The sequence below is a fragment of the Dasypus novemcinctus genome, chromosome 1 (genome assembly GCF_030445035.2).
Source record: "Dasypus novemcinctus isolate mDasNov1 chromosome 1, mDasNov1.1.hap2, whole genome shotgun sequence".
In the NCBI taxonomy this organism is placed as follows: Eukaryota; Metazoa; Chordata; class Mammalia; order Cingulata; family Dasypodidae; genus Dasypus; species Dasypus novemcinctus.
Window position 1 is genome coordinate 15,346,914 of NC_080673.1, and position 25,562 is coordinate 15,372,475.

At 37.1% G+C, this 25,562-nt stretch overlaps 2 protein-coding genes across 7 annotated transcripts in view; one reads left to right on the forward strand and one right to left on the reverse strand.

Annotated features, from left to right (window-relative positions):
• The window catches only part of CEP44 (centrosomal protein 44), a 45,282-nt gene extending 37,985 nt beyond the window's left edge, over positions 1-7,297 (reverse strand). For all 4 annotated transcript variants that reach the window (XR_009188057.2, XR_009188051.2, XR_009188061.2 and 1 more), the window contains exon 1: positions 6,767-7,297. The gene's annotated coding sequence lies outside the window, so the exon portion shown is untranslated. The remainder of the gene's footprint in view (positions 1-6,766) is intronic.
• The window catches only part of FBXO8 (F-box protein 8), a 62,074-nt gene that overhangs the window by 1,255 nt on the left and 35,257 nt on the right, over positions 1-25,562 (forward strand). For 2 of the 3 annotated variants that reach the window (XM_004458666.4, XM_004458664.4), the window contains exon 1: positions 7,455-7,585. The exons of the other annotated variant lie outside the window; for it this stretch is intronic. The gene's annotated coding sequence lies outside the window, so the exon portion shown is untranslated. Of the gene's footprint in view, positions 1-7,454; positions 7,586-25,562 lie in introns of those variants that run through there. 3 annotated transcript variants of the gene reach the window in all.

Below are 25,562 nucleotides of genomic sequence, written 5' to 3' on the forward strand. Positions count from 1 at the left end.
AATGATAGGAAGCCCTAAACTAGAGAGAAAAACTGCACCCAGAAAAAAATACTCTAGTAAGCCAGATGCGAAGACACCAACAAAAAATTACAATCCACACCAATAAACAGGAAGCTATGGCCCAGTTAAAGGAACAAGATAAGCCTCCAGATGACGTAAAAGAGTTGAGACAACTAATTATAGATGTTCAAACAAATCTCCTTAATAAATTCAATGAGATGGCTAAAGAGAGTAAGGATATTAAGAAGACACTGGATGAGCACAAAGAAGAATTTGAAAGCATACATAGAAAAATAGCAAATCTTATGGGAATGAGAGGTGCAATCAATGAAATTTAAAAAACACTGAAATCATATAATAGCGGATTTGGGGAGGCAGAAGAAAGAATTGGTGAGCTTGAAGAAATGGCCTCTGAAAGTGAACATACAAAAGAAGAGATGAAGAAAAGAATGGAAAAAATTGAACAAGGTCTCAGGGAACTAAATGACAGCAGAAGGCATGCAAACTTATGTATCATGGGTGTCCCAGAAGGAGAAGAGAAGGGAAAAGGGGCAGAAGGAATATTTAAAGAAATAATGGTAGAACATTTCCCAACCCTACTGAAAGACATAGATATCCCTGTCCAAGAAGCACAACATACTCCCACCTGAAAAAAATCCAAATAGACCAACTCCAAGACACATACTCATCAGAATGTCAAACGCCAAAGACAAAGAGAGAATTCTGAGAGTAGCAAGAGAAAAGTAATGCATAACATATAAGGGATATCCAATAAGATTAAATGCTGATTTCTCACCAGAAACCATGGAGGCAAGAAGACAGTGGTCTGACATATTTAAGATACAAGAGAAAAACTTCCAGCCAAGAATCTTATATCCAGCAAGACTGTCTTTCAAAAATGAGGGTGGGAAGCAAACTTGTCCCAATGGATAGGGCGTCTACCTACCACATGGGAGGTCTGCAGTTCAAACCCCCGGCCTCCTTGACCTGTGTGGTGCTAGCCCACGCGCAGTGCTGATGCGCGCAAGGAGTGCCGTGCCACGCAGGGGTGTCCCCCGTGTAGGGGAGCCCCACACACAAGGAGTGAGTCCCATAAGGAAAGCTGCCCAGTGCGAAAGAAAGTGCAGCATGCCCAAGAATGACGCCGCACACATGGAGAGCTGACACAACAAGATGACGCAACAAAAAGAAACACAGATTCCCGGTGCCACTGATAGGGATAGAAGCAGTCACAGAATACACAGCGAAATGACACAGAGAGCAGACAACTGGGGGGGGGGGCAGAGGAGAGAAATAAATAAAAAATAAAATCTTAAAAAAAAAAAATGAGGGTGAAATTAGAATAGTCACAGATAAACAGAAACTGAGAGAATTTTTAAGCAAGAGACCAGAATTTCAGGAAATACTAAACAGTGTGTCAGAGTCTGAAAAGAAAAGACAGGAGAACTGGATGGAACGTGAGAGAGTCTGGGCTATGATGTGGACCATTGACTATGGGGTGCAGTGATGCTCAGAGATGAACTTACCAGGTGCAATGGATGTATCACGATGATGGGAGAGAGTGTTGCTGTGGGGGGAGTGGGGGGCGGGGGCGGTGGGGTTGAATGGGACCTCATATATTTTTTTTAATGTAATTTTAAAAAATAATAATAAATAAATATTTAAAAAAAAAAAAAAGAAAAGACAGGAGAGAGGTGCTTGAAAGAGTCTAGAAATGAAGGTTATATCAATAAAAGTAACTAAAAGTATCAAAAGAGTGGTGAAAATAAAATATGACATATAAAACTCAAGTAGTCAGGAATAAACTTAACCAATGATGTAAAGCACTTGTATTCAGAAAACTGCAACTCAATGTTAAAACATATCAAAAAAGCCATAAAGAACTGGAAGAACATTTCATGCTCATGGATTGGAAGGCTAAATATCATTAAGGTGTCAATTCTACTCAAACTGATATATAGATTTAAAGCAATCCTGATAAAAATTCCACCAGCATTAAAGAAAAAATTGAAAACATGATCACTAAATTCATTTGGAAGGGTAAGAAGTCCTGAATTGCCAGAAACATCATAAAAAGAAAAAGTGAATCCTCATCTCTAGACTTTAAATCATAATATCTACCAATAGTGGTAAAAACAACATGGTATTGGCCTAAAGACAGACACAATAGACCAATGGAACCGAATTTATGGTTCAGAAACAGACCCTAACAGGTATGGTCAAGTGATTTTTGACTAGCCTGTCAAACTCACACAGCTCGGGCAGAACAATCCATTCAACAAATGGTGCTGAAAGAAATGGACATCCATAGCTGAAAGAAGGAAAAAGGACCCCTATCTTACACCTTATCCAAAAACTATTTCAAAATGGATCAAAAAACTAAAAATAAAAGCAAGAACCATAAAACTTCTAGAAGAATTATTGGAAAATATCTTCAAGACCTGATGGTAGGTGGTGTATTCTTAAAGGACATAAGAGAAGGAATGAGTGGATTGTTGATGTTTAATGTATGTAGAAGTTCTAATTATCTTTAAAAAAGTATGGAAATGTACAGAGTGGATGGTAACATACAGTGAGTAACACACAGCTAGCTTATAAATGGGAATGTGACTGAAAATGGTAGTCTAGTTATATAAATGCCAATTGACAGAATGCTTGAGAATAATCTAGGACCTGGATAGCACAGTAAACCAAGAGGTGGGTGAGAACTGTGGTTGAGGGTAGATGCAAGAGTGTCCTTTACTAGCTAGAACAAATGTACATCACTACTGCAGGGTGTTGGGAATGTGGAGAAGCATGGGAAAAATACAGCTGGAGTGACCTATGGACTGTGGTTAGTAGTAATAATATTCTTGCATCTATGCAAAAGATATACTGTATTGATACTGAGGCAATATGGAAAATGTGAGCCAAATGTACGCTATGGACATGGCAATAATCAGATGATATTATTTTATCTGTAGCAAATGACACACCACATTGTGGTGTGTTGATGGAGGGGTGTTGTTTGGGAATTCTGCACATGTGCATAATTGTTTTTTAAGTTTACAACTTCTGTCACAAAAATATATTTTAAAAATAATAATAGGGTGGGTTAGGGGGAAAACATACCAAATATAAGATAACAACTATGATTAGTAAGATTTTGACAGTGCTCTTTCATAGTTTGTAACAAATGTCTCATGACAATGCAAGGTGTAGGTAGAAGGTTGATGTATGGGTCCCCTGTATGACATTGTGCATGTTTGCTTTTGAAGTTCACAACTTTTACTATACACTTAATTGTTTATGTATGTTCATATATAAATGATATAAAGATAATAATAGTTGGATTGGTTAGGGAAAAATACTTTGTTTAGTAGTAATATTTTGACAACACTCTTTAATCATTAGTTAAAAAGGTTTAAAAACAATGCAAGTTATTGGTGGTAGGGTGAGATGTTATATATGTTTATTTGATGCTATATATGTTTGTTTTGTAAGTTTACAACTATTATACATTTATTGTTTATGTTTATGTATGAGTGATATTTTAATAAATTTAAAAAAATAAAAAATAAATTTTTTAAATGAAGTCACGCAGAGGAAGGTGTAGCTCATTGCTTGAGTGCCTGCTCTGCATGTATAAGTCCCAGGGTCAATCACCGGTACCTTGTTAAAAAAAATGAAGTCAATGACATCAAAAACAAAATAAAATAGAAAAATTCCTAAATCAGGTTAAGTAGTTTGTATGATCATTTCCCCCTACCCAGCATTCAAGCAGTTGCCCAATATAGAAATCATTTTCTTACATTTCTCTGTATCTATATATTAATAGAAATAATAAGGCTATTAATTTGCATAATCCTAAATTTAATAAATTTTGTTTTAAGCCCCTTGTCTCCCATGTACAGCCCCTTCCCCCCATGGTAGAATGATTGCTCTCTTTTTAGGAATGCAGTATATCTTCTGTTCCTAGTTTCCTCTTCCTTAGCAAAACAGCAAAAATAGGTTATTTAATATACTTCTATACACTTGAGCATATAAACCTATGCATTCAATCAGTTACCTCAAGTAAACACTTATATTTTATGAGTTTAATTTTCACAATATTAGGCATAGGAATGTCAGGTACAGTCAAATGGGAGATAACTAAACAAAGAAGTTTCTGATCCTGTACTCACACTAATACAAAATACTGGCTGTAGCAGTTTGGAATTATTTATGTATTCCAAAAATAGATACTGGATAATGTTTGTAAACTGGTCTTTTCCTCTGGGCATATTAAAGTGCATTAGATTCAGAGGTTTATTTGATTAAGTAATGATTAAAGCTTTGATTGGGCCACGTCAGTAGGACACTGAGTCCCAGTCCCCTTGGTGGGTGAGGACTCACAGAGAAACTGCACCATAGAGATGGGAGGTTGGAGTCTTGAGCTGGAGCCCCAGAAGTAAGCACACAGAGGACCTTGGTCATGAGGAAAGAGAAAAGGCCTTGGGGATAGAAGTAAGCCATTCACCTAATAGTCTATAGCTGGCTTTGTAAAAATAACAGAGCAGCTGAACGCAGAGAGAAATAAACCCTGGGAAGAGAGGAACCCAGAAAGCCTGAAACATTACAGATGTGAGCAGCCATCTTCCTGCAACACAAGGCAAGAGACTAGTGAGGGAGGTAACTTGCACTTTATGGCCTAGTAACCATAAGCTTCTACCCCAAATAAACACCCTTTATAAAAACCAACCCATTTCTGGCATTTTGCATCAGCACGCCTTTGGCTGACTAATATACGAGTAAAGAAGGTAAACTTTATTTAACATCTTTTAGTAAGACTGAGGTTAATGGACAATCAGATGGCTACCCAAGACCAGCCTTTACTTTCCTGGGAAAGATGAAGTGGAAGCTAACCTGGTTATAGCTTCTAGAAGCTGATTAGTGTTGCCATAGACAGATACAGTAATTTTGAGCTTATATTACGTTTCAAATCCTAATTCAAATCCTGGTTCTTCTAAGGGCTCTTTCTTCCCCTAAGACATTCTATAACAGAGATTCTTAAACTTTTTGTTCCATGGACCCTTTGCCAGTCAGGTGAAAACCACGGACCCCTTCTCAGAATGTGTGGCAGATAATTTTATGACACTGAACTCGGGTTGGATCAAACAACTACCATAATTTCAAAGTACAGATGAGCATAAGTGATTTTTTCAAGATATGCAACACTGTAATGTGATATGAAATGAATACTACTGTAATTCATTTCACACATTCATAAGTGAAGGAAATGCTAGATTTCAGTTAGAGGTCAGAGAAAATAAAGATAAGTTGATTTTTTTTTCAATTCAAGCTCATGAACCCCAAGAAATCTTTCCACAAACCCCTTGAGCGTCTGTGGACCCCTGGTTAAGAAACCCTGTACTTTAACTTGAAAATAAATTGTATCTTTTCCCACAGACTTCCTTGTATCTGTTCAGATATAGAGGACCATCTTCCCAATACATGTAATTATGTTTAACATTTTATGGTATCTTTTCATATTTCCTTTTTCTGATGTCCTGGAGCACACTTAAATGCCTTGAATATTATGTCTACCTCTGATAATGGAATTTCTGACAACAAAGTCTTTCCCTGGAACATATCCTCTTCATTAACAGCAGAATAAATATTTTGAGGAAGAGTAAAATACAAGTACAGCTTCGATCTTCAGGTAAAGAAGATAAGTGATAAAACAGGATAGAAAATAGAAAAGGATTAAAAATACCTGAGCATTATGGGGCATGGGACGAGAAAGAGTTCTCCAAGTGCAATTACAGCTACTGGTCTACGTATCATGAATGGCTTGACTAAATTTACTATACAACTGAAAAAACATCAAAATTAAGATTAAAAGAAGCCAATCTTCTGCTAATGCACATTTTAACACTGTACTCTTTTTTTTCCCCCAGAATGAAACCACTACAATGTAACTAAGATATGTGACAAACTCATAAGTCTAGATAAAAGCTTTTAAAAAGGTATAAAAAATTGAGGGGTAGGACATACAACACAATCAGTGAGCCCTAATGTAAACTATGAACTATTAACCGTAGTTAATACTACAGTTATAATATTCTTTTGCCACTTGTAACGATACCAACAGTAATGGACTGTTAACAAGGGGGAGGAGGTGTATAAGAGAACCGCACCATTTTCTGTAAACTTGCAACTTCTCTAATTTAAAAAAATGGGAAAAATGCAAGGGTAGAGATGAGGAAAAATTATGCTTATGAAACTCTTCTTAAAATGTTAGGGAAATATTGTTCAAAGAGGGAGAAAGAACACATTTGAGAAAAAGGGAAAGAAACAAAGGGAGGAAGGGACGAGTATAGAGCTCAGGGAAGCAGTTATGTTCCCAAATAAAACTTTAAAAGTTTTGTGGCCTATTTTAGAAAAATAACATACTATACCCTAATTCCAGAATTTTAAAAAGGATAAGTCGCCAAGAGTAAATTTCCATAGCGAGGGGAAAATGTACTGTCCTCTAGAAGGTGGAGAAATATTCGAAACACCGGGAAATGCAAGAAAGAAAAGCGACTCTCTTCTTTTCCTTCTGCACGGTATTTGCGAGAAGCCGGATCGCGCCCCAGCTCAGATAATCCGATAGGAGGAAGGGGTCAGTCCCTAACTTCCCAGCCCTCAATCACAGCGTAAGCCGAGAGGATTCGCGCGCACGATTCTTCCCGCTTTGTTTTTGCAGGAGCAAGGCCTCTCTAGGGCTCCCCTGTACTTTATTTAAAAGGATAAAAAGGCAGACCTGGTCATTCGTCCCCGCCTGGAGCCTCGGTGAGGGCAGCGAAATAAGGAGACCTTAGTCCAGCCGGGGCTCACCCAAGAGCCGCGAGCACGCAAGCGGGCTTCGATGGCCTCTGGCTCTGCACCATACAGAGAGTGAGGAAGTGAGCATACGGAACCAGAGACGAAACGCGAGCGCAGCCCCAAGCACCGAGTCCCCGGTGCGCAGCGCCAGCGCTCACGCACGCTACTCGCGCCGACCGTTTCTATTTGGATCCGCGGGTTTAAGCGCGCCACGCTCCGCGGCTAGACCTTCCAAGCTGCCGGCTACTCAGCACTCCAGGATTCCTCGCCGCAGATTCCACATCTCGTTCGTCCATACCCCTCAAGAGAATGACTCGGCCGAGAGCATTCTCAAAGACTGTTCCGTTTCCAAGGTGCAGATTCGAAGTTTGTATAGTTTTTTGATGGTCAGTGTAGCTCGGGCTCCGAAGTGAGAAGCAAGGAATCTATAGCGAATCGTAGATAGCGGGGATAAAAATGCTTCTTCTTTCAGGCCCAGAGCGTAACGTCACTTCCGGCAACAATAGAAAACGTCAAAACTCCGACAGTGGGCAGCTCTGGCTGCTGCAAGTTGTGGAGCCCTGAGTTCGGAGGGAGCTAGTGCTGTTTTTTGGTTTTCTCGTAGCCGTCGCCTCCATCGGCGTGAGCAAGTAAAGCTTGAACCGGCTTCTCCATGGCCTGGACACCAGTACCCGGCTGAGCCATTTTCCTTCTGGCTAATAGCCCCCGCCCAGAGGCCGATTCGTCGCGGCGGCGGTGGGGATCGCAGGTCACTCAGGTACAAGGCTCAGCCTAGATATTTCAAGTCTCTTTCTTCTTTTCCCCGTACACTCTTCTCGGAGATAAAGACAACCGGTGTTTGCCAGATGGCAGAAACTTGTCGACCAGTAAGAATTTAGGACCAATGACAGTGCAAAGCATCTTGAGTGACAGCAGTGATGGCTTATTAAAGTGAGACTTCACTGCTAGGAGGCGGGAGTGGGGTGTGTGCCTTGTTTCTAGGCCATTGGTGTGTAAGGTCAGCTTGGGACCCCAGGTGGTGACCAAGCGTCATTCTGAAATAGAGCCCAGAGATGCCAAGGACTGTCCTCCGACTGAAGTGTTACTTTTCAGGTGGTTAGAATGTTATTTTGGTGCCTAAGTACTTTTTTTTTTTTTTGGTTCTTTACATACTTTCCAGTACCTATGAATGAAAACAAATACAGTTAGGGTCATAACGAGATTGCCCGTTGCTTCAGCTGTCAAACTTTTGTTAAAAAATCTTGGACGCTTATTTGTCTTATTTGCTACACTGTGACTCTTACATATTACAATATTATTCACTGGGCGAAATTACAAAGATGAATCCTATTCCTCAATCATTTAATTTTTTTTGTTTCATTTTTAGGTTTTCTCATGTATTTAGCAACTCATTGATTGAGTCTACTTGTTTTACAAGTTGTTTTTTTTTGTTGTTGTTGTTTTTTTTTTGAGGTACTGGAGGCCAGGGATTTAACCTGGGACCTCTGTGTGGGAAGCTGGAGCTCAACCACTGAGTCACATTTTCTTCCCTGAGTTGGTTTCATCACTTGTTTTGCTTGTTATGTTTCTGTTTTCTTCAGAAAACACCGGGAATCCAACCTAGGACCTCCCTTGTAGGAGGTGGGTGCTCAACTGCTTAAGCCACATCTGCACAAGTGAAATATTTGTATTCATGGATCCAAACCAATGTATCATGACTTTTATTACAGCAAAGTGAAGTCAGTTTATGTTTTTTATTTCAGCTTTCCTTCTTGTTTTCATGAGATAGGAGGCTTATTGTTGTTGTTATTGTTCTTTTACCAAAGAAAATGCTTTATGATAAAAGCAGGTCTCGGAATGAAGAATTCATTTTATTTCATTTGTCAGGTTAGTAGGAAACCTCCCATTTTTATCCATTTGAGAATTTGTCAATGGGATACTGTATAGTTATTGCTGAGTAACAAATTACTCAAAATACAGCAGCTTAAAAGAGCAAACATTTATTATCTCACACTTCCTGTGGGTCTGAAATGCGGGCACAACTTAGCAAATTATCTCTGATTCAAGCTCTCTTGTGAAGTTGTTTTCAAACTATAGGCAGGAATTGTGATCTCATTTGAAGGTTCCATTGAGGGGTAAGAACATTCACTTACGAGTCACTCATGTGATTGTACATAAGTCTTGGTCCCTTCTTACATGGGCAGTCTCTTCAGGGGGCTGCCTCACAATATAGCAACTGGCTTCCCCTCAGGCAGGCTATCCAGGAAAAGAACGACCAATACAGAAGCCACAGTCATTTTTTACACAATCCTAAGTGGTCGCCCATCACTGCTGCCCTATTGTGTTAGAAACAAGTCAATAAATCCAACCCAAAATCAAGGAAAGGAGAATACACAAGGATGTGAATTCAAAGAGGCAGGTATCTTTGGGAGCCATCTTAGAGGCTACCTAACATGGATTCTCTGATTGATCATTTTTAAGAGTTAATAGGTAGGATTAACTTAGCAAAAATGTGTCCAAAAGAAATGCAGTCAGACAAGGAGAAATGCCAAATAGTAAGGAAATAAATAAGATAAATTTGCACAAACATTATTTCTTTTGGAAAAAGGACTTTTATCTTTTTTTTTTTTTCCATTTACTTACCTGAAGAGAGGCATATTTCTTATTTTTCTTAGGAAACTTTGCTTGAGAGATGATTGAGAGGAATGTGTGTGTTTTTAGGGTCTACATGAGCAGAGCATATTGCAATTGGAGAATGTGCATTCCCTACTCACTGCCATTTTATATAGTTGAATATGGTTCAAAATAAACATGAGCAAATGTCGCTTTTAATTAGAAAAGAAGTTAGGAAAGAGCTAGAGATAAGTGTTGAAGAATGCAGGTCAGTGCAGCCTTTATGTTGTGAATAGGGATGGGGAAGAGGGTCTGAGATTAGAAATGTGTCTTGGATGTCCCTTTTTAAACATTATTAGGTGGTAGGTATCACCTCTTTCTGAGTTACCTGGTTGCACATTCCCAGCACAGCTTTTGTCAGTGAACCATATAAGCCTATTGGAAATAAAAGGTACAAGCTTCAGGGTTCATCTTTACTTTTTTTGGCTGTGATCCAATTTAAAATTGCCTGTGTTTCTTCACTATTTGAAAGATATTGTAAATCTTTATCTGTTAGTAAAGTATTGTTCAGTTTTGTCTCAGATACCTCATATGTTTAACACCCAGACTGAATGTGGCAATTCTCAAATTGTAAATTTAGCTTTTAAATTGGGACATTCTCTCAGGGAACACACTTCATTTATAGTAGGTTACAGCCAATTAATTAATACAGTTTTGGGCCCCTAGACTTCTGCAAAATTTTAAATATATGTTTGAGAAAATAACACAGTTTAACTACTTCTCTCCATAAAGTATCATATGATAGTAACTTCTAGAAAAATTGAAACTTGTGTTATAATTTAATATATATGATAAGTGTAATGGGGAATATTTCTCTCTACACCGGGCTTTCGTGTAGGTTAAAAAAATAATCATTTCCCCTATTTTACAATATAAAAATACTTAATTACCAACAGATTGCACTTTCCTCTGGTCATAGTACATTGAAATTAGTCCTTCAAGTTTATAAGTTTTTAAATTATTACTTAACCAACTGCTAATATACACCTATTTTTTCATTCTATATGTTGATTCATATTTAGAAACTGAGGCTATTCCATTGGCTCACCTATGATAATTCATCAAAACCATTAATACTAAAGTTTGTGAAATTTATGTCTAACTCATGTTGCTTTTTCACTGAATTATTTTACTTAAGTAATATTTTTGAGCAATTGGAATGAAATATATCTTCTAGATATATTCTGTGTTTCTTTTTTTTATTGCTTTTATTTTTCCAACAAATATCTTGGCATAGATTTTACAATAAACCAAAGACACTAAGACATCCTTGGTTGACTCGAGTAAGTTTACATCATATCTGAGGCAAGTATTTTAATGATAGATAGATAAGGAGGTTTAGCCATCAAGAGTTTAGCTCTCTTATCAGCAGTTTGTGTGTTCTTCAAGAATAGATGAGTAGGATTTTATAAGCTGTGAGCCAAGTGAACCAAGTTTAGAAAGACCCTATCTGTTTACACTGACTTTGTTGAAGTCATCAATATGGGAGAAAAAAGAAATGGAAAGGACAAATGCTAAATATGCATGCAAGCACACACACACATATCCATCACCTCTCCATTTTATTTTTGTAGAATCATATAGTTTTATACCTAAAGGAGACTTTGGGGATCAAATTTAAACCCCTTGGTTTACAGGTAAGGAAGCTGAAACTTCTAAAGTTAAGTAACTTGCCCAATATTAACTAAACTAACTAAAGAAGGAGACTGCATCAGATCCATGTTTTCCATCAGTCTCTTCATTACTGGATGCTTTTTCATCTCATTTCTGACTTTCCTCTTATTTCTCACTATATTAGTCTGCCAAAAGGATGTGGGTGCAAAGTACCAGAAATCTTTTGGCTTTTATAACGGGTATTTATTTCAGTAAAACCTTACAGTCCCAAGACTGTGGAAAGCCCAACTCAAGGTACCATAAGAGGTACTTTCTCACCAAAGTCAGCTGCCATGTGTTGAAGCAAGATGACCGGTGGCCATCTCTGCCTGGTCTCTCAGGGTTTCCTATATCAGTCTGGCATAGTGCTTATTTCTTTCCAGGTCTTCTCAGCTGTTCTGTTCTCTTCTGTTGCAAACCATCCAGTGAATGGCTCACCTATCTAGGGGCACCAAGATCAAATATGACAGAGCTCTCTCTCTTCCTGTGTGTCTTCTTGAGTGAGTGTCCATTTAATCAGCCCACCAAGGTGGCCAGGACTCAGCCTGAGTCACACCCTATTGCCATTATTGAATCAAAGGCTCTACATTGATTTTATCAAGTAAACTTAAAACCTTTTAATTGAATACAATCAAAAGGTGTCACCCAGAAGAATAAGTTAGTTTACAAAATAAGCTTTCTCTTTTTGGGATTCATAAATAATCTCAAACTACCACACTGGCTGCCCTATTTTTCCTTTAATACCTTGTTTTATTTCAGTAAAAGCAATTCAATGAGAATTATGGTGTTTGTTTTTTGTTTTGTTTTGTTGTTTTGTTTATTTTTTAAAAAGCTTTAGAGTATATAAATGTTATACCAAAAATATAAGGGATTCCCCTATACCCCACCCCATTTTCCTCACACTGTTTCGTTTTTTAATTCCACAACATTCATAGGAATGGCCATTTGGTCAGTGGGTATGGAGTGTGGTGTGCTCTGAGGAGGTGGTTTGGGATATGCTGTTACAGCTGCTGATGATTGCAGTCATGCTGACTGAGTGAATAGTAGCACAGTTAAGTAAAAACCAGTACAAATAAAAATAATGCTAGTGAGGAGTAGGACAATTTAACTTATTTAGGAGTTAAAACAGACAATGCAACTTTTCTTGCAAAACAAACTGAAGACATAAGTAAATCCGAAATTCCCGGCTTTTCATAACATTTAAGTGAAATGTCTTAATTTTTACATTTGTTAAATGCCATTTTAGTAACATTATAGAGTGAAATTAAGAAACAGGAAAACAAAGTAATTTTGTAAATATTTTTGAATAATAATAAACTACAAATTGTATGCCTTTTAGTAACAAAAACTGCTCTTGCAGGACTAGATCTTTAAGTTTAAAAGTGGGTTTTCTTTTTATGTGTTTAGTGTACCTTATGACCTCTTGGTACTTAGTTAGCTATTTCTTTTTTTTCCCTTAGACAGACCTCCTTTAGACTATTCAGCTTCATTTCTCTACATTTGTTCCCTTTAAACTTTTAGGATGTGAGTGGTATCAGGTTTTTAAAAAATTTTTACCCCAAATGTTCTAAACTACTTTGGAGGTCTCTTCTTTTAGAAGTGTACAAGTAAATGCTACATTGCCAATTTAATTTTTTTTTAAAGATTTATTTATTTATTTATTTCTCTCCCCCCACCCTGGTTGTCTGTTCTCTGTGTCCATTTGCTGCATCTTTTTCTTTGTCCGCTTCTTTTGTTGTCAGCTGCACTGGAATCTGTGTTTCTTTTTGTTGCATCATCTTGTTGTGTCAACTCTCCGTTTGTGCGGCACCGTTCCTGGGCAGGCTGCACTTTCTTTCACACTGGGCGGCTCTCCTTACGGGGCGCACTCCTTGTGCGTGGGGCTCCCCTATGCAGGGACACCCCTGCGTGGCACAGCACCCTTGCACGCATCAGCACTGCTCATGGGCCAGCTCCACACGGGTCAAGGAGGCCCGGGGTTTGAACTGCGGACCTCCCATGTGGACACGGACACCCTAACCACTGGGCCAAGTCTGCTTCCCAGAATTTGCATTTTAAAAGTTACTTTTTTAGTGCATATTTCCAGTGTTTATCTGAGATAGGAATTTGTTATTTATAAATCTCACTATTTCATTTCTTAAGAAATAAGGAAGAAAACAAACAACTATAATTACTATTCATATGAGTATCATCACATACCAGTGATTTAGCCCTTTTCCTCAGGAAAAATTTTATGGAAATGGTTTGCTTCAAACAAGAGTATTTAGAACAATATTTTCTTGAGACCTCCAGTCTAATTTTTAATCTTCCCATCCTACAGTTTGTTTTCTCTACCTAACTGGTATATATATATATATATATATATATATATATATATATATATATATATATATACCACTCTTCATTGGTCATAGTTGTCTCCACAGCATGATCACTTTTATGTTTAGAATCATGAAATGAGTAAAAGCATTAAGAACAATTACCCTTTTCCTATATGAATACTACTATATTTGATGTTCACCTTGTTGCACAGCCATATTTTGCTTAAAGCTGCTTAATATTATACACATTGGCTAATATTAGACATACCAACAGCTGTTAATAAAATAGTGTCTTCATTTGTGGAAATACACACTATTTTGAAAAGAGAACAAAATGTTACAAATACAATAAAAATATCACCTTTTTTTTGAAGCATAACCATCTACTGGAAGTCAACAGCATAGAAAACTTTTTGATTTTATAAACTTTAATAAATTTGATTAAATAAACTTTAATAATAACTGATATGGTTGTCAGTAACTACAAATAACTTAGCTATTAGTAACTATGTAGTTATTAGTAACTACAAATATTGGTAGTATAAATAAAAGTTATTTATGCTACATTCTAGATGGAAGTTCCATTATGCCATGTTATAACAGTTTGGTTAGATAAACTTTACTTCTTTTTAAAAAATACAAAATCTCCATCCCAAATCACGTGAAGAGTCAGCTGTACTTTGATACAAAATTACTTTCAGATTTTTAAATTGAAAAAAAAAGAAATTGAGCCAGGGACTACATACCGGTTTAGCAATTAAAGATGCTCTCATATACATTATGCTAGTTGAGGCTCATAGCAACCCCATAATATAGGTAGGAGTTACTTCCCCCATTTTAAAGGAAACTGATAAGGATAGAAGTGGTCACAGAAGAACACACAGTGAATGGGCACAGAGAGCAGACAACTGGGAGGGGGAGAAAGGGAGAGAAATAAATTTAGAAAATAAATCTTTAATTAATAAATAAATGAAGTGGGTGGGTGTAGCAGTTTGATATGGTTATGAATTCTAAAAATAGATATTGGATTATGTTTGTAATCTGGTCTGTACCTGGGCATGATTAAGTTATGATTAGGGCTTTTGATTGGGCCACATCATTAGGGCATTGAGTCCCCACCCCTTGGTGGATGGGGACTCACAGATAAAAGACATGACAAAGGACAGAGTTGAGGGTTTCTGATGTTGGAGTTTTGATGTTGGAGTTTCATGCTGAAATCTTAAGCTTGAGCCCCAGGAAGTAAGCATGCAGAAGAAAGAGAAGCCAGCCCCAGCAAGAGAGGACCTGAGCCAGGAGAAGAACACAGAGGAATAGAGATGGCTCCTTAGACACAGTAGAAACCCCAGGGAGAGAGACAGAGCCATTCACCTGATAGTCTGCAACTGACCTTGTGGAGAAAACAGAGATGCTGAGCCCAGAGGAACCCAGGAAGCCTGAACCTTGGCTACAGCCATCTTGCTCCAACACGTGAAAATAGACTTTGGTGAGGGAAGTAACTTATGCTTTATGGCCTGGTAACTGTAAGCTCTAACCCTAAATAAATACCCCTTATAAAAGCCAACAGGTTTCTGGTATTTTACATCAGCACCCCTTTGGCTGACTAATACAGTGGGGATGGGGGTGGGGTGAATAGAAAACTACCTCGTATTATAGGCTACCTCCTTAGGGTGAGGTTTTCTAAATGTTATCTCCTTTAATTTCAGGGAATAAGAATTATTATCCATAATTTTACTGATGAGGAAAATGAAGGCTAATTATATTCTGTGTTGGGGTTTGAACCAAGGTCTTTGTCACATCAAAACCTCTGTGCTTTCTACAGAAACAGTAGCCTGAAAGAGCAGCTGTTGCTGGGAGCAACAATGGGGGTAATAAGCGATGTCAAAGGTAAAAGAGATGAGAGCCCATGATGAAGAAACAGAGTCTAGTTTGCCTTCCCCATCTCTATCAGCCCTGGGCATATAGTTTGATGGCTGAGAATAGAAGTTTTGGGCTCAGGCCTCCATGGGAAGTTGGGCAAAGTTGCTTAACCTCTCTGGTGCACTATTTCCTCAGCCATAAAATTAGGGTAATAATACCTATCTATTAGGGTTATTATAAAAGTTAAAATGAGATAATGTGTAAAAGATTTAATATGATATTTGGCACAGAGTAAGTAGTAAAAGCGGTTTCTAGCAGGAAAAAAACAAGCAATAAAATTAATGACAGTCTTTCTACCTATTTTTTGGTGCAAAAAGAGAACAGCTAGGAATTTCAAGGCTTAAATCAAAAAACAAACAAAAATCAGTTCTTTAAAAAATTTTCCCTATCCTCTTAATTAAAATTTCCATCAAAAAGGGCAAAAGTAAAAGTTCTTACTGAGTATCTTGATGTTTTTCTTGACAAGAGGTCTCCTATACTCTTATACTATAAAATAAGAATTTATCTCACTAGCAATGTTATACTGAGCCCTAGGACAGTAATTTTTAAACTAACTGTATATCAAACTGAAATAAAGAGCTTTCTCAGAGTCACATACCTGAATTCCACAATCAAATTTCTGGTTACAGAAACTTTGTAAGATTAATGAAAATAACTCATTTATACCCTTAATGCAGATTCACCAATTTTTAACATTTTGCCACATTGCTTTATCATGCTGTATATATAAACATAGATGTTACTTTTTTCTGAACCATTTGAGAGTAGGTTGCATATATCATGTCAATTTATTCCTTAACACATCAGTGTGTTTTTTCTAAGAACAAGAATATACTCTTCCATAGCTACTGTATAGTTATCAAATTCAGGAAATTTAACATTGATACATTTTTAAATCCAATCATAGCCCATATGTCCATTTTCTCAATTTTCCCAATAATGTGCTGTATAGCAAATTTTTTTCCTAGTAGAAGAGCCAACCCACATATTGTATTTAGGTATCATGTGCTTTTTGTCTTCTTTATGAAACTATTGAACTATTCCTCAACTTTTCTTTGGCTTTCATGACATTGGCTTTTTAGAAGGAAAAATTGAGTTCTTTTACAGATTCCACTTGGGTTTCTCTGATACTCCTCATAACTAGAGTCAGTTTTTGCATTTTGGACTGATGTTTTGCATTTAACTGATGTTGTATCCTTCTCAGAGTATCATGTCCAGAGGCATGGTGTCCATGTACCTCTTACTCAGTAAATGTTAATTTTGATCATTTGGTTAAGGTATTGTCCAGTTTCTTAATTTCATGATTAATATTTTCTTTTTATAATAAATGAGTTTTGTATGTAAGATACTTTGAGACTTAGTAAATCTCCCATTTCTTGTCAGACTCCAGATTCAGTTTCCATTGATAATTCTTGCCTGTATTTTTTCTGTGATGGTTGCAAAATGGTGATTTTCTAATCCCATTATTCCTTCTATCTTTTTAGTGGATGTTCTACTGTAAGGAAGATCTTTCCCTTCTTTTTGCTTTATTAACAATCAGTATTGACTCATAGAGTCTTATTTTATATGGTGGATTATAATCCATTACTGTCCTTATTTTTATTTTGATGCCCCAGTTGGTTGCAGATTTAGTCAATTGGAACTCAAGGAAAAATAGAGTAATTTTAAATTAATTGTTTCATCACTTTAATTTTAAAGCGAATGTTTCAGTCACACTTAAATGATTGAACATTGGATCTATGAGGCACTAAAAAGTTAATTCATAGGTGTGTGCGCATGTATAGGACTGGTGGCTCTTGCTTTGGAGTGACATTATGCTGCCCATTATTCTGGGCTACTTGGAAGTGTTATAATTATGGGGTTGGGGTAGGATTGTCTATCTCTAGGGGCATTCGTTTTCATTGGAGAAAATACTTCTTCATTTTGCCTGGGTGAGAGAAGGGTAGACGCCTGGGGAGGAGAGGTTGTGATTTATTGTTCCATATATTTGCATCATCCACAAAAATCATAAGAGGGAGATAGCTTCATTGTGTAGGTAAGGAAACAGTGGCCCAGGCATGATAATTCCTGATTTTTCCTTGTTTCACATTGGATTTCTCCATTTCTGTGTTTTAATGTCCCAAGTCTCTTGAGAGTTCTACAGGGTAGGGAAGCTTCTGCTTCCCTCTCTCCAATATTTCAAACAATCGTTTCTCTGCACAGCTTCATCAATAACTATCCTCCTTTAACTTTTAATGATAGAGAAATCTCTTATAATCTAATATCCACTGAACATAGTGTTTTCATTCTCTTCTAGGTTGATTTTCTACCTTTTTTTTATTCCTTTTCTATCATTTTAATTAGAGGGAAAGGTGATAAATATATGTGCTCAATCTATTTAATAAATCATTTTTTTTCTTTTTCTTTTTTTCTTCAAGATTCTTTCCTTTTTTGTGGATCTAATATTTTTTCCATTGTACACAGGCAACTAAAAGGATATAGAATAAGTGGAACCAAGTGATAAAGAGGACTTCTAACATAAAACCAAACAAAATAAAACCCTATACTAGAAAGAGAAACTAACCAACTGAATAAATCCATCAAGATAAACAGATGCCTAGACATTAGGGAAAAAATTATAAGCCTTACTAAGAAATAGGAAGTCATGGCCCAGTCTAATTTGAAAAAACCTACAAAACAAGAGGAGACACAATGTAGAACAACTAATCTAGGATATCCAAACAAATATCCTTACACTACTCAGTGAAATGAAGGAAGAGATAAAAGATATCATGAAAACACTGGGGGAACATAGAAAAGAAATATAAACACACATAAAAAGATAACAGAGCTTATGGTGATGAAAGACATGATACAAGAAATTAAAAATACACTGTAGGCACATAAAAGCATTTGAACAGACAGAGGAAAGAATTAGCAATATCAAAGATAGGACATCAGAAATTGCACTGATAGTACAGATAGACCAAAAAAAGAAAAGAAAAGAAAAATATATATTCAGCAGGGACTTAGAGGATTGAATGACAACACGAAACATACATACATGCACATTATGGGCATTCCAGAGGGAGAAGAGAAAAAGAGGGCATAGGAGTGTTTGAGGAAATAATGTCTGAAAATTTCCCAACTTTTATGAGTGACATGAATATATATGTCCAGGAAGTTCAGCATATTCCAAGCACAATAGATACTAACAGACCTACCCCAAGACACATACTTATCAGATTGTGAAAGGCTCAAGACAAAGACGGAATCCTGAAAGCATCAAGAGAAAAGAAGATCTATCACATATAAGGAAGCTCAGTAAGATTAAATGCTGATTTTTCATCTGAAATCATGGAAGTGAAATGGCAGTGGAATGACATAGTATAACATGCTGAAAGGAAAAAAAAAATGCCATCCAAGAATTCTGAATCCAGCAAAATTGTCATTCAAAATGAAGGAGAGGGGAGTGGATGTAGCTCAGGTAGTTGAGGACCTGCATCCCACGGACAAGGTACTGGATTTGATCCCTGGTATCATCTAAAAACACACAACAAAGCAAAAACAAATGAAAAAACCTATTCTCATCAGGGAGTAGATGTATCTCAGTGGTTGAGTACCTACTTCCCATGTATGAGGTCCTGAGTTTAATCCCCAGTACCTCCTCAAAAGAAAAAAAAAACAACTACGTGTTCAGTCTTAGCAAGAATCTAAGAGTTGACTGTGAGATTGTTTTCAAAATGAATCAAACATTTACACTTACCCTGATACTGGCTTAAAACCTAGTCTTAAACCATTGTAGTATTTATAGAAATAATTTTAGAGTTTAGAACATTAAAATTAAGCTATGTAATACCAAATGAACTTTTCTGGAAGTAAGAGCACCATCATATACATAAGAATCTTAAATGTAGCATGGCTAAAATGTCAGGAACAGGTAACAACATCATTTACAGATAATATTGGCTTGTTAGTCCATACATGGATCTTTAGCTAAGCAAGAGGCTTTATGCTCTCTTTTAGGTAAATAATTTTCAAAGACTTTATTTTTTTAAACAAATCAATTTTATTGATACATATTAATAAAACATACATTTCATCCAAAGTATACAATCAGTGCTATTTGGTATAATTACATAGTTACACATTCATCACTTCAATCATTGTTAGAGCATTTTTATTATTTCAATAGCAATAAACATTAAACAGAGAAGCAAACAAGAAAATTCTTCACCTCTCAATCTCTCTGTGTTTTTCTGCTGTACATAGCTGCTATTTCTGGCTATTGCACAATTATTTATTAAGTAGTATTATTGAGGTATATTTGCATACCATATGATCTATACAAAGTGTATAATCAATAGCTTTTAGTATAATCACAATGTTGTACATTCATCACCACAAAAATTTTTAGAACAATATCATTACTCCAAAAAAGAAAAACTCCACACTCCTTAGCATTCCTTCCTCAGCCCTATATAACCACTAATCTAGTTTCACCTTTTTAAACTGATTTATATTTACATTTTATATAAATGAAATCTTGCAATATGTTGTACTTTGCATCTAGTTTCTTTCACTTAGCATAATGGTTTTTTGTCTGATATTAACGTTTTGTAGTATTATGTTTTTTTCAGCTTCAAAAAAAAGTAGTCTTATATATGCAATTTTACCCATATTCATTTCCTGTGCAGTTTTACTATGCTATATAGTTTCATATTACATTCTTTATCTTTCCTTTTAGTAATATACATGACCTTAGACTTTCCCTTTAAACCACTTTCATACCCACTTTATAATACTGCTACTTACAAACATTATGTTGTGCTTTACCTTTTCTATTCATTTCCAAAGATTAATACATATCTGAGGATTAACTTGTGCAGAACAGTTAAAAAGATGTGTTTTTTTAAAATAATGCTGTAGTCTTTCTAAAGTCATGTAATTTCCATTATGTTATTCCAGCAACTGTGCATAGCAGCATGGGACTTCTTGTAAATACATTTTTTATTTATTTTTTAAAAATACTTAGATTACATAAAATGTTACATAAAAATATGTAAGGGATTCCCATATGCCCCACTCCCCACACTTCCCATTTTTCCCCACATTAACAACTTCTTTCATTTGTGTGGTACCTTCATTGCAATTGATGAACACATTTGGAGCATTGCCACTAAGCATGGTTTATAGTTTACATTGTAGTTTATACTCTCTTTCACTCAATTCAGTAGGTTATGGCAGGATATACAGTGGCCTGTCTCTGTAATTGCAATGTCATTCAGATCAATTCCAAGTCTGGAAAATGCCCCCATATTACACTTCTTTATCCCTCTCCCTGATTTCAGCACCTCCAGTGGGCACTGTCTCCACATCGATGACATAATTTTTTCCATTGCTAGAATCACAAAAAGTCTGTAGTAGAATACCAGTGAGTCCACTCTAGTCCATATTTTATTCCCAAATCTTGAGTATTCTGCGATGGTGATGCCCGGTCCACCTGTAATTGGGAGGGGGCTTCAGTTCCATAAGGCGATTGGATGGGACGCTCTTGCTTGTAGTTGTAGACTCTCTGAGTTCCTTGGTGTTGTGGTTGTCCATCCTCACTTCCTTGTTTGTTGTCCCGAGTGAGTCCAGTGAACTGGAAAGTAGGTGTTGCAACTCCGCTGAGGCTAAGTGCCCAGCTGGCACATGGACAGCCCAGATATTCAAGTCCTTGGATGTATACCTGCCAACTCTAGCACCAACTATAGGTTCAAATAAAAGGGATAGAAGAGGCATGTGTAGAGAAGTCCCATCTGAGTCCAACTCTGTCACACTCAGGAGTGCAAACTCCAAAGTAGGGCCCACTGGCAAGGCTCCAAACTCTGGAGCTATCTACCATAAACATAGAACCTGGGTGTCTCCAGAGCCATCAGGAGCCTCACTATTTGGGGTAGTATCTACCACGGCAGTCTATGAGATCCTGCTGAGACATGATAAGCATTACTTCTCTGATGACCTCCCAATTCACTTTGAAGTCTCTTAGCCATATAAACTCATTTGTCTTTATATTTTCCCCTTTTTATTCAAAGTCTTTTTCCAGTTGCATCACCAGCCAGTGCTTGCTAGTAATCCCTCAGTGTCAGGGATGCTTATTCCCGGGAGTCATGTCCCATGCTGGGGGAAGATAATGTATTTATATGCTGAGTTTGGCTTAGAAAGAAGTTACATTTGAGCAACATGGAGGCTCTCAGGCATTAACTCTTAGGCACCCTACAATGCTAGGCTAAGTTGCAATTTCAAGAGCAAAGGCTCATAAGCCTATTCATCAGTATCAAGGGCCTAGGAAGCAGATGTACTTCAAATGATAAGGCCTCTGTTTACCATATGGGAGGACCTGGGTTCCATCCCTGGGGCCTCCTGCTGAAAAAGAAGAGAAAGTGTGCCTGCATGGCAAACTGAGTGCCCATATGGTGAGCCAAGTGTCCATGCGATGAGCCGAGTGCCCACACGAGTGCCCATGTGGTGAGCCAAGTGCCCACACAGTGAGTTGAGTGCCTACGTGGTGAGCCAGTGTCCAAGCAAGTGAATCATGCACCAAGGTGATGACGCAACAAAAGAGAGACAAAGGGGAGAGTCAAGGTGAAGTGCAACAGAGACCAGAAATAAGGTTGTGTAATTGACAAGGAACCTCTCTCCACATCAGAGGTCCCCAAGATCGAATTCTGGTGAATCCTAGAGGAGAAAGACGACAAGAAGAGAAAACAAAAAGAGAAATAGATACAGAAGATCACACAGCAAAAACAAACAGCAGGGAGGGGGAAAAAATATCAAGGGCCCATCGATGGACCATCCTTCTTCACTGGTCATTGCCCCTGTACTTGGGGGATTGTTGCTGTTCCATTAGAGAATGTGGCAGAGCTCCCTAGGATGGGAGTGCAATATTCTTTTGGTTGTTGTGTGAATCTCTGCCCACTGTGGCAATGCCCCAAGAACATGTGAACACATTTATATACCTTATATGTATGCCCGGGTGGGCTTCCTCCCATATATTCCCCGTCACTGACACCCCACACAAACGATCTTCTCCTGTCATAGTTACAACCCTTCTGTGATCCAAACCTTATTCAAAAATGAAGCCAAGACTATAACCAACTACAATAGGAAAATGAAATAATAATGATAGGTTTAAACATAGGTAATAAAATACATAATAATTTAGAAAAACTGAAACTAAAAGTTAAAAAATTGTGATACTAAAAAAATTTTTTTGGTGTTTTGCCTTTCACCACTGTAATATGTGTTGTCCCATATGTACAGGACATTTATTCTCCAATGTCTTGCTTTTTTTCATTTTGTCTTTAAAGAAGTTTTAGGTAACAGTAAAGTCACATACACAATATAGGGGACTCCTATATACCCAACATCCTCCCCCTTTTCCCTCTTCCTGTACTAATAACCTTTATATACAGGGATGGTACATTTGTTAGCATAGGGTTTTAAGAACAGCAAGTTAAGTTTGAAATGTAAGATTTGATAATAAACAACCAAAACATGAAATTCTTATATATGAGATTAATTTAGTAAATAGCTGTTTCTCAGCTGATGTGACAGATTTATTCACAGTAGTGCTGAGTGTTCAGGATTTCTCAGTTTGGTTACCAATCCTGTTCAACAGTCATTGGTGCAAAGCTTCTGCGTCTCCTATCTACTGCCATGCCACATGAGTGCAGTCAAGAGCAATGCAGAATTGAAAATGAATAGTTTGCCCTTAAAGCAATATATAATAGCTCTGAGACACAAGGAACATTGTTTGACTCCTGTATTAAAACAGGCAAGATGAATTAAACTGAGAGCCATGTTTGCATAATTCCAGGAAAATAGAAATCCTAAATCACGTTAATTTGCCTGATAATTTGTCATTGCTTTATATGATACTTCATCCAATTTAAAAAGTAATTCGGAGATTTATTTTATTTTGTGCTAATTATTGTCTGAAAGTATAAAGTTAAGTTTAGTTAAGTTTAGCATCTAAATCTTTGGTTGTAAGTATTAATTTTATGACCATTCTGACCAGAGAAAATATATCCTAATCTCCCTTGATTTTCTTCCTCCTTCTCTTGAGTGGCAGATTTTCAACTTTAAAAGCTTCTAGACATTTTTTGTTACCATAATTTCTTCACTGTAACCTAAGTAACAGTACCTGCACCCCAAGATGAAACTGCATCATATTTTACATCTCTCTTAGTGCCAGAGATAGATATATTATCAATTAAAAAAACTACCTGTTTCATTCCACTGCTATATTGGCCTTAGCATCAGACATGCTGGCTGAATATTTTGAATTTTTTTGTGGAAGATAGCACAGACTTTTTTTTTTTTTACTTGTTTGGTCATTGATGCAAAAGAATTGTGATAATAAGGGAAAAATAATAACCATGGCTGAGATCACATAACTAAAGGAGTTGAAGAATTGTGTGCACTAAGCCCTACAAAGCTGTGCAAGTATGAACATGAACAAATAAATTTATTTAGCAGGCAGAACATCAGGACAGTTGAAGCAACATTAGTAAATTTTACCAAAGTGCTGATCATTTTCCCTTATATTTCTCATAATAAACATATGATTTTATCAAAGAAAAGTAAAATCTAACATAGGTTGATTGCTAGCTGTGGAATGAACTTTATTTGCATTATCTAATTTAATCTGAATAGACTTTTGAGCTATGGGCATTATTTTCTACTTTACATATGAAGAAACTAAAGCTTAGAGTAGTTAAGTAGATTCTCCAAGTTCTTGTAATTAATAATTAGAGGAGCCAGGATTCAAACTCAGGTCTTTTTGACTTCGTAGGCCAAAATATTATACTCCCTCCATGACTTGCATTACAATTTATAAAATGAATGTCATGTCGTTTTGAGAATTTTATCACTTTTCTGACTGTTACACCCACTTTCCTAATCCCTATTACTCTAAGGAAAATTTGGGGTGGAAATGGGACACTACAACACTCTTTCCTTTCTCCGAATGTTAAATTTATGATTTTAAGCTTCCTCTGGATGATTTATGACCTGGGGGGACATCGGATTATGTACTTACCTAGTATCAAGGACGGCTTTAAAAGGAAGAATAAGTCCCCAAAGGACAACTTGCAGTATTGTTTAGCAGTAAAATAGAAAATGAGAAATAATCTTGTAGTTTTCTTTATCTGAATTTTGTGCAATTAAGATATAACCTTGCCTGGTTTTCTTTATCTGAATTAGCCTCACTCAACCTTCCACCCTCCCCAGCAACTCTTTTTTTTTTTTTTTAAAGAAACAGCTGCTGGCTTTACCTCCTTCTACCTGCCGGATACTTTCTGAATCACATTATCCAGTGCTCAAATTAAGTGGTCCCCATTAAATCCAGAGCCTAGGGAAATCATCCTGATTCTTGATTCCCTAGCAACAGTCTTCAAGTAACAACAGCTGTTTAACCATATGCCACTAGAAAGATGCTGTAGGGAAATACACAGAAATCGATATTAAATACCTTGAATCGTAAGACTTCAAACACTATATTTACCATGTTTGATTATGTATGATTTAGTTAAAGGAAAAAGAGAAAAATAAATTTCGTCATTTAAAATGACAAGGATATGCTAGATGAGCTCAGTAACAGCAATTTCTACATATTTTCTTGCTGTGTTAAACAGGATTAGCAATGGTGATAATGAAATACTCTTCTTGATTAGAAGCCTTAAAATGTCAAATTTGTGTCTAAATTAATTTGTACTTAAGTTGTGATATGACATGTCACATTTAAACATGAAGCACATTTAAAACTATACTTTTGTTTATATATGTATTTTTTTTAAGATTTATTTATTTCTCTCCCCTTCTTCCCCCCCCCCCCCACCCCGGTTGTCTGTTCTCTGTGTCTGTTTGCTGTGTCTTCTTTGTCCACTTCTGTTGTTGTCAGGGGCACAGGAATCTGTGCTTCTTTTTGTTGCGTCATCTTGTTGTGTCTGCTCTCCGTGTGTGTGGCACCATTCCTGGGCAGGCTGCACTTTCTTTCATGCTGGGCGGCTCTCCTTACGGGGTGTACTCCTTGCGCGTGGGGCTCCCCTACGCGGGGGATACCCCTGCATGGCAGGGCACTCCTTGCTCACATCAGCACTGTACATGGGCCAGCTACACACAGGTCAAGGAGGTCCGGGGTTTGAACGGCAGACCTCCCATGTGATA